We start from the raw sequence: 12,649 nt of genomic DNA, 5'->3' as shown, positions 1-12,649 counted from the left end.
AGGACGAAGAAGACACTTGTGTGGGAGAGAGCGTGTGTGTGTGTGTGTGAGAGAGAGAGAGAGAGAGAGAGAGAGAGAGACAGAGAGACAGAGAGAGAGAGAGAGAGAGAGAGAGAGAGAGAGAGAGAGAGAGAGAGAGAGAGAGAGAGAGAGAGAGAGAGAGAGAGAGAGAGAGAGAGAGAGAGAGAAGCCGATTGCCTGGGGACACGTTTTCAAAACATTATTCTCAATTATCCCAATGAGCATTTGCAACGAATAATGCAATGTAACAATTAATGTAGCGTAGTTTGCACTTTTTGATCAAGAACAGATCGGCCATTTCATAGTTTACGGGACTGAGTTACATTCATAATGAGAACTGAAGCCTCTGAGCCAAATAACAGTTGCTCTGGCAGTCTTAATTGCCCTGGCAATCTTGATGAAGCCATGGATGCAGTGGTTTATAGGCTATAGCATAAATGTAGCCTATTTTAGGAATATTGTAATTGTACCTAGATGTTACCTCTGATGTGATCTTCAATTATGTTACAACAGTGTTATTTCTCAGGATTTCTGTATGTGGTAATTTAGTTACTGGCCTATTTAGTATTTCATTACCAATAAATGATGAAGAAGGTGATTTAAGTCATCATCTCTCAACAAGTACAGATTGCGTAATTCTATTTTTAGAAATACAACGCTTTCATCTTGAGTTATGATGAGCCTTGTTTGAAAGTACCATCTGCCACCTGAGATATCTTACTCATTTGTGTGTGAAGTTGGCTCGTCCGAGCCACGGAAAACTTCTTTTATTTACAATTGGCTGTCATGGGAGTTGTGGTTCATCCTGTCTATTGATGTACCTAAAAGTTCCTGTAAATAGTCCTACACACTCTAGAGACATAAAGTTTGTTTTATAGCGACAAACTTCAGCTTGTTAAGACCCCGACTTCTGGCTCCATCAAAATAGCATACTGCAAAAGAGTAACACAGTCTGTGACTGCAAGGTTATCACTAACTAAATAAAACATGCGTTATCTAAACCCATGTCAATTGGTGTCACTATTTTTTCAAGCTCTTGTTGACTGATTCCCATAGAGCACTGTCCTGTTGGGACACTAGTGCAGCCTAGCGCACTAGTGTAGGCATGTAAGGCAATCTACTCGACAATGTTTTGAATTCATGTCATTTACATAAAGCAAATACATGTATTTGGAATTCAAACATACTCTCTATGCAGGTGCTATTGTAGCTTTCCTTTCTTGTCTCTCTTCCTTTGTTATAAAGATTTACCATGAGCTCATCCCATGTTTTGGTGCAAGCCTAACCAAAGAGTACTTCAGTTTGGCAGTATGGTGCCCTGACCACCACCTGTTCCTCTACATTCCAATTAAGAGAACCTTGAAATATTTATTGCATGGGAATGAAAATCTGGACGCACACTATCATGTCAATATTTGGTTTTATTTTAATGAGGTTCTCATATAAAGAAATTCCTGGATTATGAGCTGACCCTTCAACAGTTTCCAAATCAAGCTCTCGCTTTGACCTTTCCCTCTGTTTTTCTGTCTGGGTTATCATTGTGGTCTTTGTTTGAGTTCACCAAATTCAATTCAATGTGGGAAGTTGTTTCGCAGAGACATGACAAAAGATTTCCCTGATAAGGACAAAGGCATTGACATAGAAATTAATGCCTATTTCTGTGAGCTTTTACTGCTGTATAAATCATAGGGTGCTTATCAGAACTGATAGTTAATTCTATACAAGCAAATTCAAATCTGAAGCCAATGCAGGCACTGTATTCAAACCACAATAGAGCCTTCCATCTGTAGTCCTATAGTAAAGTGTGCATTTCTGTATGGTTCGATTTCATACGACAGGTTACTATGAGGAATGGCAAAGTAGTCTGTGTTATTCATGGTAGCCACCCATGCCCCCCCCCCTACACACACACACACACACCAATCTTTCCCTCCCTCTGTTGAGTACCATCTTTCCTTTCCATCTCCCAGACATCACCATAACATTTGGGAAGCCATTACAGTGTTTCATCTGGCATGTAACCAGAGTTCCTGTGCTCCCACCGGACTGTGATTGAGCTGCCAAACCACATCATCAGAGCTGCCCTCCACTCAACAGGCCGGGCCCACCGTCTGCCACGCGCTTGGTAATTGAAAAAGGAAAGTAAATGTGATTCCTTGTCTGCATGAGTCAACCTGAGGAAATTCTATATTGAACAGTTCAAACGGATCAATATATCTGCCCCCCCCCTTTAGATGCTACATGAGAGAGAACCGTGTGACTCACAATCAAGGGAGACCGAGGTTCTTGTTTGACGACAGGTTCAAGACAGTTAAATGTGTGGAATTTTGTGTGGGGAGGGTGGAATTTGTATTCATGTTCTAATGTTAATACTTACATTAACATTCTCCAACATTCTGGAACAGTGACATCTGTCATCGCTTCAAACACACTGGCCTCAAAGCAGGATACACACGAACGTGACCTGCTGATTGGAGTATTTTTTTTTCTTCTCTCACGGTTTTGTAGATATCCAATTCACGTTGTACCCGTATAAGACCAGAGGTGGAGAGTGAGTGGGCGGTGAGAAGTGATATTGTAAACGCTTAGGCCAATGGGTTCACATCTCCCAGATTAGTTGAAATGAGGTTAACGTTGATCTGAATCTCCTCACTTCAAAGACTATTACTTTTACTTTAGAACACTGCATGGGTGTTGTGTTTTACACTCTTTAAATAAATAATGCACACTTCATTATATCCTCAGGAGCATAGACTGATGGTACCATCATCTTCTTATAATATGTGATGGCATCACATATTACGATTTGAATAATCAATAAGGGAACGATTTGAATAATCAATAAGGGAATGAGGTCAACTCATGATTGATATTAAACACAAATAATATTTTTTTATTTTTGTTAATCATTCGGTGTGGGTGTGATCGTATGCGTCACGTGTGTGTACGTTTCATCTGTGTGTGAGTGTATGCCAATTAATTCTAGGGGGTGTGGTCCACTCTATGTAATGAGCATCTGTTTAATTGCGGTGGAAATGGTATAGCCTCATCCCCTTATTTGATATTCTTATTGGATTTCTCAGACTCTAAATGACTTCCTATCATGACAGGCACAGGTGCAGCTTAAATTAAGATACATTTTGTTGAGTGTTTAGACAAGGCAATGTCTTCTCTTAGTCAAATGCGGAAATGTAGCCACTCGAGTCTTATATGTTGCCTCAATGGCCCCCTGATGTTTCTCTGCTGAAGAAAAATGTGTCAATTAGCTGTTTTTCTAGGCTGCAAACACTCAGTGTTATGGATACCGTTTTTCAGCTTGCGAAAAAGAATGTTGTAACACTTGTAAAACTGGGCAGGATTTCAATCCAGCGTAAATTACTTTTCCTTCCTTCTGCTTGATATCCACCTAGACTGCCTTCCCCTCTGTCACGCTTGCTGCCTTTAAGAGGCATGGTATCGGAGTCTGGATATGGCCAATAGTACCTGATCTTCCGTGGAGTCCATGGTGTCACAGATCCTCATTATCTTACTACAAACAACTGGGCCAACCGCTCCACTCAATCATCTTTGATCTGATGAATCGTCTTTGCTCTTCTATTTCTCCTGAGCAGGGGTGAAGAGCTGAGCATGGAGCGATGAGAGCTTGTGTCCAATTCTGTGTGCTGTTGTTTCATTAACACCTTACAATGGACTTGATATCCATCAAAAAAGTCATTCAATTAAAGGAAGGAAAGAGAGAAGAGAGGAACACCACAAGGAAAGGGTAGGCACTGAGAGCAGTGAGAGGCCTTGTTTGTTCTGGGAAAACAAGGCACATCTTCTGAATGCTGAGTTTGCGACCATGATGAGTAAAGATTTAAGAAATGACCCTACTTTCAGATGTGACATAGGGGAGAAGTAGGCTGGTACTGCCAGGCATCTGTGCAAAGCCACATCTGCCATTTTGGCAAGCACATACTGTACTCACTAGTGCTATTGCCAACGATGCAAACAGAAAAGACGCCTTATTGTACAAATTAAGGCTACGTTAGATAAGATGGATTATCAGTATACTGCACTAGTATACAGAAATCACAATGGTCAACCTTGTAAGAGTACTCTATATGGAACCTTTACAGCCTTTTCACAATGCAGCATTACTGGACAGTGAATAATATACAGTATGTCTACATAGAAACCCCACATTGCTTTTGAATAAGCTAGGTATTACGTAAACATTCACTGCATCTAAACATAACACAAACACACAAAGTATGATATAAGGCGGTATGCTAGTTTGTATGGTGCAGTCACTTACTAAAACCAAACATGATATACACACAGCAAAGCATTGTCAGGATATACTGTATAATATGCTCAAAGATAAGCCTCTCTCAAATCTGTCTGTTCACCACTGTGTTGTGTTTCAAGTATCACAAGTTGGTTAGTCACAGCCTTCCTCCACATATAAAATAAGACAGGAAATCTTAGGAATTCATGTAACATCTTGTTCAATATTCAATATTCTGCTCCACATGTGAAAACCTGACATTCATCCCAAGGGATTGACCACTCTCCTTTTCTTCTTTTTAAACCTATGTCTTGCCAATCTTTGAGGACAATCCCTGGATGAGGATGGAGTTTAAGATCCCTGGTGCTCATTACTTGTTGCAAAATGAAGTAAGTAGAGTTTTATTCTGTCAGGGAATTCTGCTTAACCTTAATTCTCCTCTCAATTATAGTATTCTCATGGAATATCAAAAAGTAACGTCAGATAGGACACCTTAGTAGAGGTTGTTCATTGAGATGTTTTATGTCATATACAGTCACACACTCCAAGGTCTGTCGAGTTAAGTCAAGATTCAATTCAAAGGTGTTACCATATTATGTATGATTTGACATGTAAAACATGTCCTTTCTGCGTCCGTGGTTGCATAATTGATGACTCATCATGCATTCACCATCAAAGACTTGTACTTTCCCCCAAGGACCTCTGATCACAGATCAGATGTGCAACATGAAAGCCAAATGTGTTCAGAACCTTTATAGTATGTCCAACATTTCGCCAATGGTATTATGTTGACACAATTATTTAGCATGCACATTTGTTTAGGTTGACATTCTGCCTTTCACTGTTCCTCCTAGTGTCATTCTATCGAATCACTTCAGCACTTCAGCATGCGGTCTGGTCTAAAAACGTGCTTCATATTCTCATTCATCATGACTGTGTGCCAGTAATTTTGACGGATGACTTGTTTTTACAAGCAGGATAGACATTGTCGCACCGTTGATTTATTGTCATGTCAAAAGGTGAAATATAAACATGATGGAAAGGAGAAGAGCTCCCAGACCCGCACACAGCAGTCAGTGTCTTTGTCACCCTGTATGTGAAGTTATGGCTTCATCCTCCTCTAGTTTGCCAATCTGTCACTTGGTATTACCTAAAGACAACAGACACACCACCTCTCGTACCTGCCCTGCTGCCTCCTGCTGCAGCACGGCTTTGCAAAACAGGACTGGCCAAACAGGACTTTGACAGGACTCGCCGATGTAATTACGAATCAACACAGTCCATCAATTGTGGATTTGAATTGTGCCTCCACAGCCACATTGGAGTGGCCTCAGATTCAGAGCTTAAAAGTGTTCCTGTTTTATTTATTTGCCACCTCACTGTTGGAGATAAGGTTGACTGAAAATCAATAGCAGTAATTTTATCATTCTAATTAATACTTTGAAATACTGTATCCGTTCCAGATTACACCAACGTAGTCTCAGAATGTCAAATCTATACAACTAACTCCAGCCACTTAGCTATCAGCTAAATTTGTTTATTATGATACAATAATGGTTATGTTCCCAGACCAGCCAAGTCAACAAACCTATAAATAAATCGACATTTTCTTACACTATTCTATTTCACAAGATTAAATCAATGAACAATATATTTTATAATTACATGTTTATTTATTTGTAAAACAAATGTATCATATTGAAACATAAAACAATATTGACCTGAATCCAATTAACTGTCCTAGTCGGAATTCATTCCAGCGTTGGTATGAAATGATGAAATTGTTTTAATCAGAAATTAGCATTGAAGTAATCAGAGTGGCCAGAGAGAACTGAAAGATGTACCTACTGTGTGTATGTTCATGCATTGCATTCATCACAGCATGCCTCAACACTGTGGGCATCCAGGAGGAGCTACTGAAGGCATTGAGAGATAATCCTACCTTATCCTGAGGACACTGCTTCCCAGGTGCCGGGACACTACCCTGACAGGCACATCAATCAAGGATTCTCTTTCTCTCACTCGCTCCCTCATTCCCTTCATCCCTCTCTCTCGCTCTCTGTTTCTCTCTCTCTCTCAGTTTTTCTTTCTCAATCAATTTTTCTCTCTCATTCCGTCTCTTTCTCGTTTTCTCATCTCCTCCCTTGTTTCCTTTTTCTTTAGCGATAGTACCTTTTTTTCAAAGATTCCCACGGAGTGTGTCAGGTTGCGTGGTCACATGCTGATTTCCTGTCCCGTTCCCCAATGCAGTTCACTGACTGCCTGAAAGAAGGGTGGAGACATGAAATACTCCCATTTATTCTCTTTGGCTTATGTCCGTGGTATTTTCACTTTGAAGATGTTTTTGACACAATCTAAAGCTACAGTATATTTACATTTACATTTAGTCATTTAGCAGACGCTCTTATCCAGAGCGTTGTCCCAAGTACAGGGACATCTCCCCGAGGCAAGTAGGGTGAAGTGCCTTGCCCAAGGACACAACGTCAGTTGGCATGACCGGGAATCGAACTGGCAACCTTCGGATTACTAGCCCGATTCCCTCACCACTCAGCCACCTGACTTCCGAGTATATGACTTTCTCCTCCTGCTGTTTGCATTAGCTGACCTTTCAGGCTTGGAACACTGGTACAATGGGCCTGTCTTGTCAAGCAGTGTGCCGTATTCAGGAGATGGGACAGGTTGCTGCCTTTACAATTCAGCTTCTAAAACCAGGCTTGGAATTCAAGTTTAGTGACAGATTTTATTAATGCAGGGGGACATTGATGGATTTGCTTTCCTTTGAGGTAAAGGGGCATTCTTTTTAATAACAGACCAGATGCCAGAGAATATGATACATTAATATTCCTAGTGCATACTGTTCATAAATGTTACTCTAGTCTGGGTAAGAATAAACATATTTTACTGTAAACAGGAGAGACCACGTTTATGATGCCTTGAGAGAAAATACTGTGAGAAATGTAAATAGATTTTACCTTGCTTATCAGGCCATCCAGAATCAGAGTGGTTAGAATGATAACTTTGAGACACATTATTCAGATTTTGTGACAAACTGTAAAGAGAATGTACAACACTGGATGTTTTTCATGCTCAATTTGCTGTGATGCTGTGAAACTCCTTTTACATGCATACAGAGATACCGGCACCATTGATGCCTTGCTTTTTCAAGACCTTCAAGTGGCATTTAAGAAGATTGACCATAAGATGGCACAATACACTTCACACAGAACCAAAAGCTTAGTCTCAAACCTGTTTCATTTAATGGAGAATAAACATCACATGGTCACCAATGACCAGTCATATTCATCCATCACATAGGAAAAGCTTCTGTTAAATGACTAAATGACTAAATGCTTATGATTGCTTTACTACCTTAGAAATAATATGAACTTTTGTGCTTTGAAGTAGTGTACTTTTCACATCCTATCTGGTTCATTAAATGCCACAAGATTGCTTAAGATTTTCCCCTCATATTTCTGCCACAAGTGTGTATGAGTGGCAGAAGTGATGTTTTAATTAAAAACCATTAAGCAATGAGGCAAACTGGATTGCTGGGAAAATGATTACATTTCGAAACCAACATCCATGTATGTATATGCCAGGAAGGTGTTCATTGTACTCCGTGCACCCACAGTTCAAACATGGAATGTGAGTGTAAAAATCCTTTGTGATTTTCTTTTTATACAACAAACACTACTGTAACATCAGACAATGACACATTACTTGACAATGACATTGAAAAAATGCAAGACAATGTCTAAGGGCTTATAAGGCCACAAAAGAGCTGGAACCTCATGTGTTCGATGGAATGACATTGTAAGTAGTCAATTACAAGGCTAAGCTTTCCAGCAGCATTACTACTGTTTGCACCAGGGGTTGTTTCAACTGTCAACCAGAAACAGAGCACATCCTGTGAATATAAATATGATGTGTCCTTTCCTAATACTCAATAATTTGGCGGAACATTTTGCGTTAAGAGATGGCTGACAAACCAATGTTGTATTTGACATATTTGTTGACATGATTAACAGTTATTATTCAATAGTTATACATCTAAATGTATCTGTTATCACATGTATATAAGCCCTCCCCTTGTGATATGGACTGATAAGCCTGAATACTGTTTCTCACCTCTAGTTGGGGTTAATCAGTGCAAGCAACATCAAGCAACACAACACATGTAATGTGCATAGTTGTGTTTTATATGAAATAGCTGCTCACACGCAAACAGCCACGACACTGGCATTCACCCTGTAACAGTTGGCTGTTGTGGGGGTAAGGGCTGTGTAGTCTGCACATGACGCAGGAAGGGCTTGAGTAGGTGTCAGCACTACCCACATTAACAATCAAATTAACAACTCAGTTTCTGTAACAAGGCTCTGTTGCTTTCATAGTGTGTCGCTTGAGTGTCAATGTTAAGCTTCTGGCATCTCTCTTTCCAAATGATTGCTCTGGCAGATTGATTATGAACAAGAACATTTAAATCAGAGTATGTGTGACAGATGTTAACCTTGGTGATGTAAACATCTGTGCTGGCAAAAGTTTGTATATTTGTTCCATTCATGCTGGCTGATTGTCTGACACATTTCTCCTGCGTATACTTGTTCATATTCTGCGCATTCAGGAGTGTAGAGGGGTGTTGTCATGGTAACAGATGAAAAACAGCCTGGTTGACCATGAGTGAGGGAGGCCTTGACAGGATTATGTATTGTACAAGATACTTCATGACCTGATTTTACATTGCAGTGTATTATTTTGATAATCTCCACAATCATAAACAAAAGGAATTAAAAGACAGAGAAATATGTGAGAGAGAAAGTGTGTACTGTATGTGTGTGTGCACGATGGGTGTGTGGGTGTATAAAAAATCAAATGTTATTTAATTTGTTAAAGATACTGAGGTTTTGTAAATACTGCGTGGGCGAACTGTAAGCACGTTTGTCTTCATAGAGCCGAGAGCACATGTGAACAAGTTTCTTGTCCGAACCCATCTCACAATACTTTGAAATTGAGTTACCATGAGAAATGCTCAAGTAAAATATTCTGAACTTAATCACTGCTCACAATGCAAACAGACATTTCAGATTCCGTGCAGCTGCACTTTGAAAGAAAACATCAGAAACCTTGGGATTTCGTGTCATTTGAAGCTTTACAAAATCTCAGGAGTGAACATTTAAGCCAAATACTCAGCCCCATTGTCTACTCAACAGTTTAGAGGGCTGGGAATATTTGGTGTCTGTCTTGGGTTTGTACAGATCTTACATAACAAAAGTGAATTGGAGAATGCTTTGGGTATACTATACATGTATGTGTTAGAACTCCATTCAGGAAGGTATTCACCAGCATGTTGTCTTTAGAACATATAAATCCCCTATGTTTCCATTCATATGGCTCACTATATCAATTCAGCAGCTACAGTACCCTTACATTGAGATAGTTAAGCTGGTGTTACACAACCTTGAGTGTCAAATGAGGCTGTCGCTCAAAGCATCCACAAGGTAACAGATGAGAAGCTACTGTGTGTGCACTGTCTTTAAACTGACTCCAGAGAACAAGACTGCAAAGGAAGCAAGCCCACAGCACACAGTGGGGCCTGTTACCAGCCCATCCACTGGGTCAGCCCACAACAAGCAGGCATAAAATACTTTAGTTGTTAAATGTTGTATATATCTAGGTTTTTTGATGAAATCATCAACAATTATCTGTTTTGCGGGACCCTATCTTCCATGTTTACATTTAAGTCATTAGGTTTTCCTTATTATTATCTGTGAACTGCAGTTTGAAACAGCCAGATTGAGCATCATTTTAGGGGCTGTTTGCAAAGTAGATATTAAACTGAACAACTACATAGCAGGGGTCCTTTAGTTCAAAGCACCTAACATATGTCGCAGACAGTCAGTTTGTTTGTAAAATACATCAATCAGCGGACAAAATTAGCAAAACCAAAAGGAGTGCTGTTGGAATGGCAAGGAGTTTTATTAAAATGATAGTTTTACTCTCCTGAACACGTTAAGATCAATGCCATCATTATTACATGAATATGTAATAATGAGAGAGAGCAGTGAGGCAATGGCACAGTATACTGTGTAGAAGCAGTCTCTCACCACTGCCCATTCAGAAAGTCACCATGGAACTGGTTCACAGGCTCAGTAAGCTTTTTAACAGCAGGAAGACTCTGACATCCTCTGGGTCGGCTTGCTATGTGCTACATGGTTGGCTAGCAGGCTGATTAGGAAGGATGAGAGTTCCCTTTTGCTTTAATGGTGTGAGCTGTGGAGCAGCTAATGAACCACCTCTGTCAGAGGGAAACAGTTGTCAAGCCAGTTTATCTAGTTGTGAATGTGGCTACCGTGAATCCAATCTGCCTTTTCCCCTGTCTCAACCCCTCTTTTACTTTCACACTTCTACTCTTATTTCTTTCCTCACTTACTCTGTCTCTCTCTTTCTCTCTCTCTGTCTTTTTCTCTCTCTCTCTCTTGGTTTCTTTCTCTTCTGTCTAATCCTCTGTCTGTGTCTATCTTACTTTGTGGAGGTCTCCTGAAGGCTGGGCAAAAATAATTATTTAAAACTTTCTTAACTTAGGCACCTAATTTGTAAAATTCCATTTAATTTAGCAAGCCCCCCATCCCCCACGATGTCTCATCTTAGAACAGCTATTTAAGATGTTAATCATACATTTGGATTTGAGAGTTAGTCTTGGGTTGATATACTGTGCAATGACAGACTTCTCCAGACTCTCAGCAAGATTAATAATCGATCTGTACTGTCATTATTTCTCAAACCAGGATATTGGAAATGAATGACACAGACAAGTGTGGTGACATACTATAATCAATATAATTACAGCTCGCAAAATGGCAAGAGTTTTATCTGATTAAAACTCAACTCTCTCAGACAACCTGACTGTACACTCAAGAAATTTAAGCATGTCTAAATAAAAAGTGCCAATCCTTTACATCCCCAAGACGTTTTCGGTTAAGAAGCCCATTTACGGTTCTGATTTATGTGCTTGTTTCTGTCGATCGGCTTTTCCCTTAACAAGAATGACAGCTGCAGGTGCTTACTTTGCAGGGCCGTCAATCACTTCTCACCTCAGTTTTCGAAAAACAATCTTTTTGTTGGCAGTGCATTTGCATAACATTACTGTGTGCGAGACCAGGAGATGAGGACAAGTTTAGAGAGTAGAGTTGGGATCTGGGAGTTTTGGCTTCTCTAAGGGAAAGAGAACACCTGACAGAACAGAGATATAAGAAACTGTGCAGCAAACCTTGGCAGGTATCCCAGTCAAATGTGACTCACTGTGGCAGCAATGTGTGAATGTCCGTCCACTATGCACCCAGGCGAGTCAGCCTGTCGAGGTCTGCTATGCTTATCGGTGATGGTTTTGACTTTATTTTGTTTGGACCAAAAAGCACTTGCTGTCTTAGACTTTGTTCTCCTTTATTTATCGTCTCTTTCCATGAGCAAAAGAAAAAGTAAGATTGTCCGAATAGCTTCACCACTCTGTAGGTGTTCATGAGTTCAAGATGAGAGAATACTGGAATTTCATTCTTTTGGTTTGGTTCTGCACACATCCTGTCCAATGTTTCATCACTGAACACTTTAGACAATAAAACCAATAATGACACCTGTGGTGAAATTGGGGATTTGCTGTAAGCCAGGGATTTGACGTTTCCATGGCAGTGAATCTGCCATCAGTAGTGTATACAGAGAGGCAAAAAGACCATTCTGAACAAATCCCACAGAGAAAGGGAAATGTTACCATGAGTGTGACATAATGTACACCTTTCATGTTATGTCCTTTTCTTATCATGAATCAAAATTCATACCTATCAGGAATTTTCTCATTTGAACACATCACCTTGATTTGAACAGTTTCTGTTCAAATGATCTTGTGCAGCATGTTAGGAGGAAAAGGTTCCACCCAAGGCTTCATTGTACTGTAACAACACTCTTTACATCAACAAAGAGAGTTGACATGAAGCCATTCAGAATAACCTCTTCAGTCGTGGCAATAATATTGTGTACTGTATGTCCTACAAGAATCTATTGCATGTTACTGAGGGTGAGACCCTGGATTTCCTAATGAGGGCAACAGCAAAAGCTATGGCTTTATGGCAAGGTTTGGGCCTCTTGTGCAATGTAATACGAAACACAAACTCTTCGATTAGGTCTATTTACGGCACACACATTTTATTGGAGCAAAACTGATCCCTCTAGTCTGCACTCTGGGAGAATTTGGCAATAGTGCATGCAGACAAACAGCAGACACAGGATAATTCCTCAGATAGGAAAACCAGATCTTCTTTTTTTTAACAGCTGCCTCTGAATGTGTGTCAGTCATGAGCAGAGGCATAATGT

Source organism: Osmerus eperlanus, chromosome 2 (assembly GCF_963692335.1).
Source record: "Osmerus eperlanus chromosome 2, fOsmEpe2.1, whole genome shotgun sequence".
NCBI lineage: Eukaryota > Metazoa > Chordata > Actinopteri > Osmeriformes > Osmeridae > Osmerus > Osmerus eperlanus.
Note: the sequence above shows the minus strand (reverse complement) of the source record.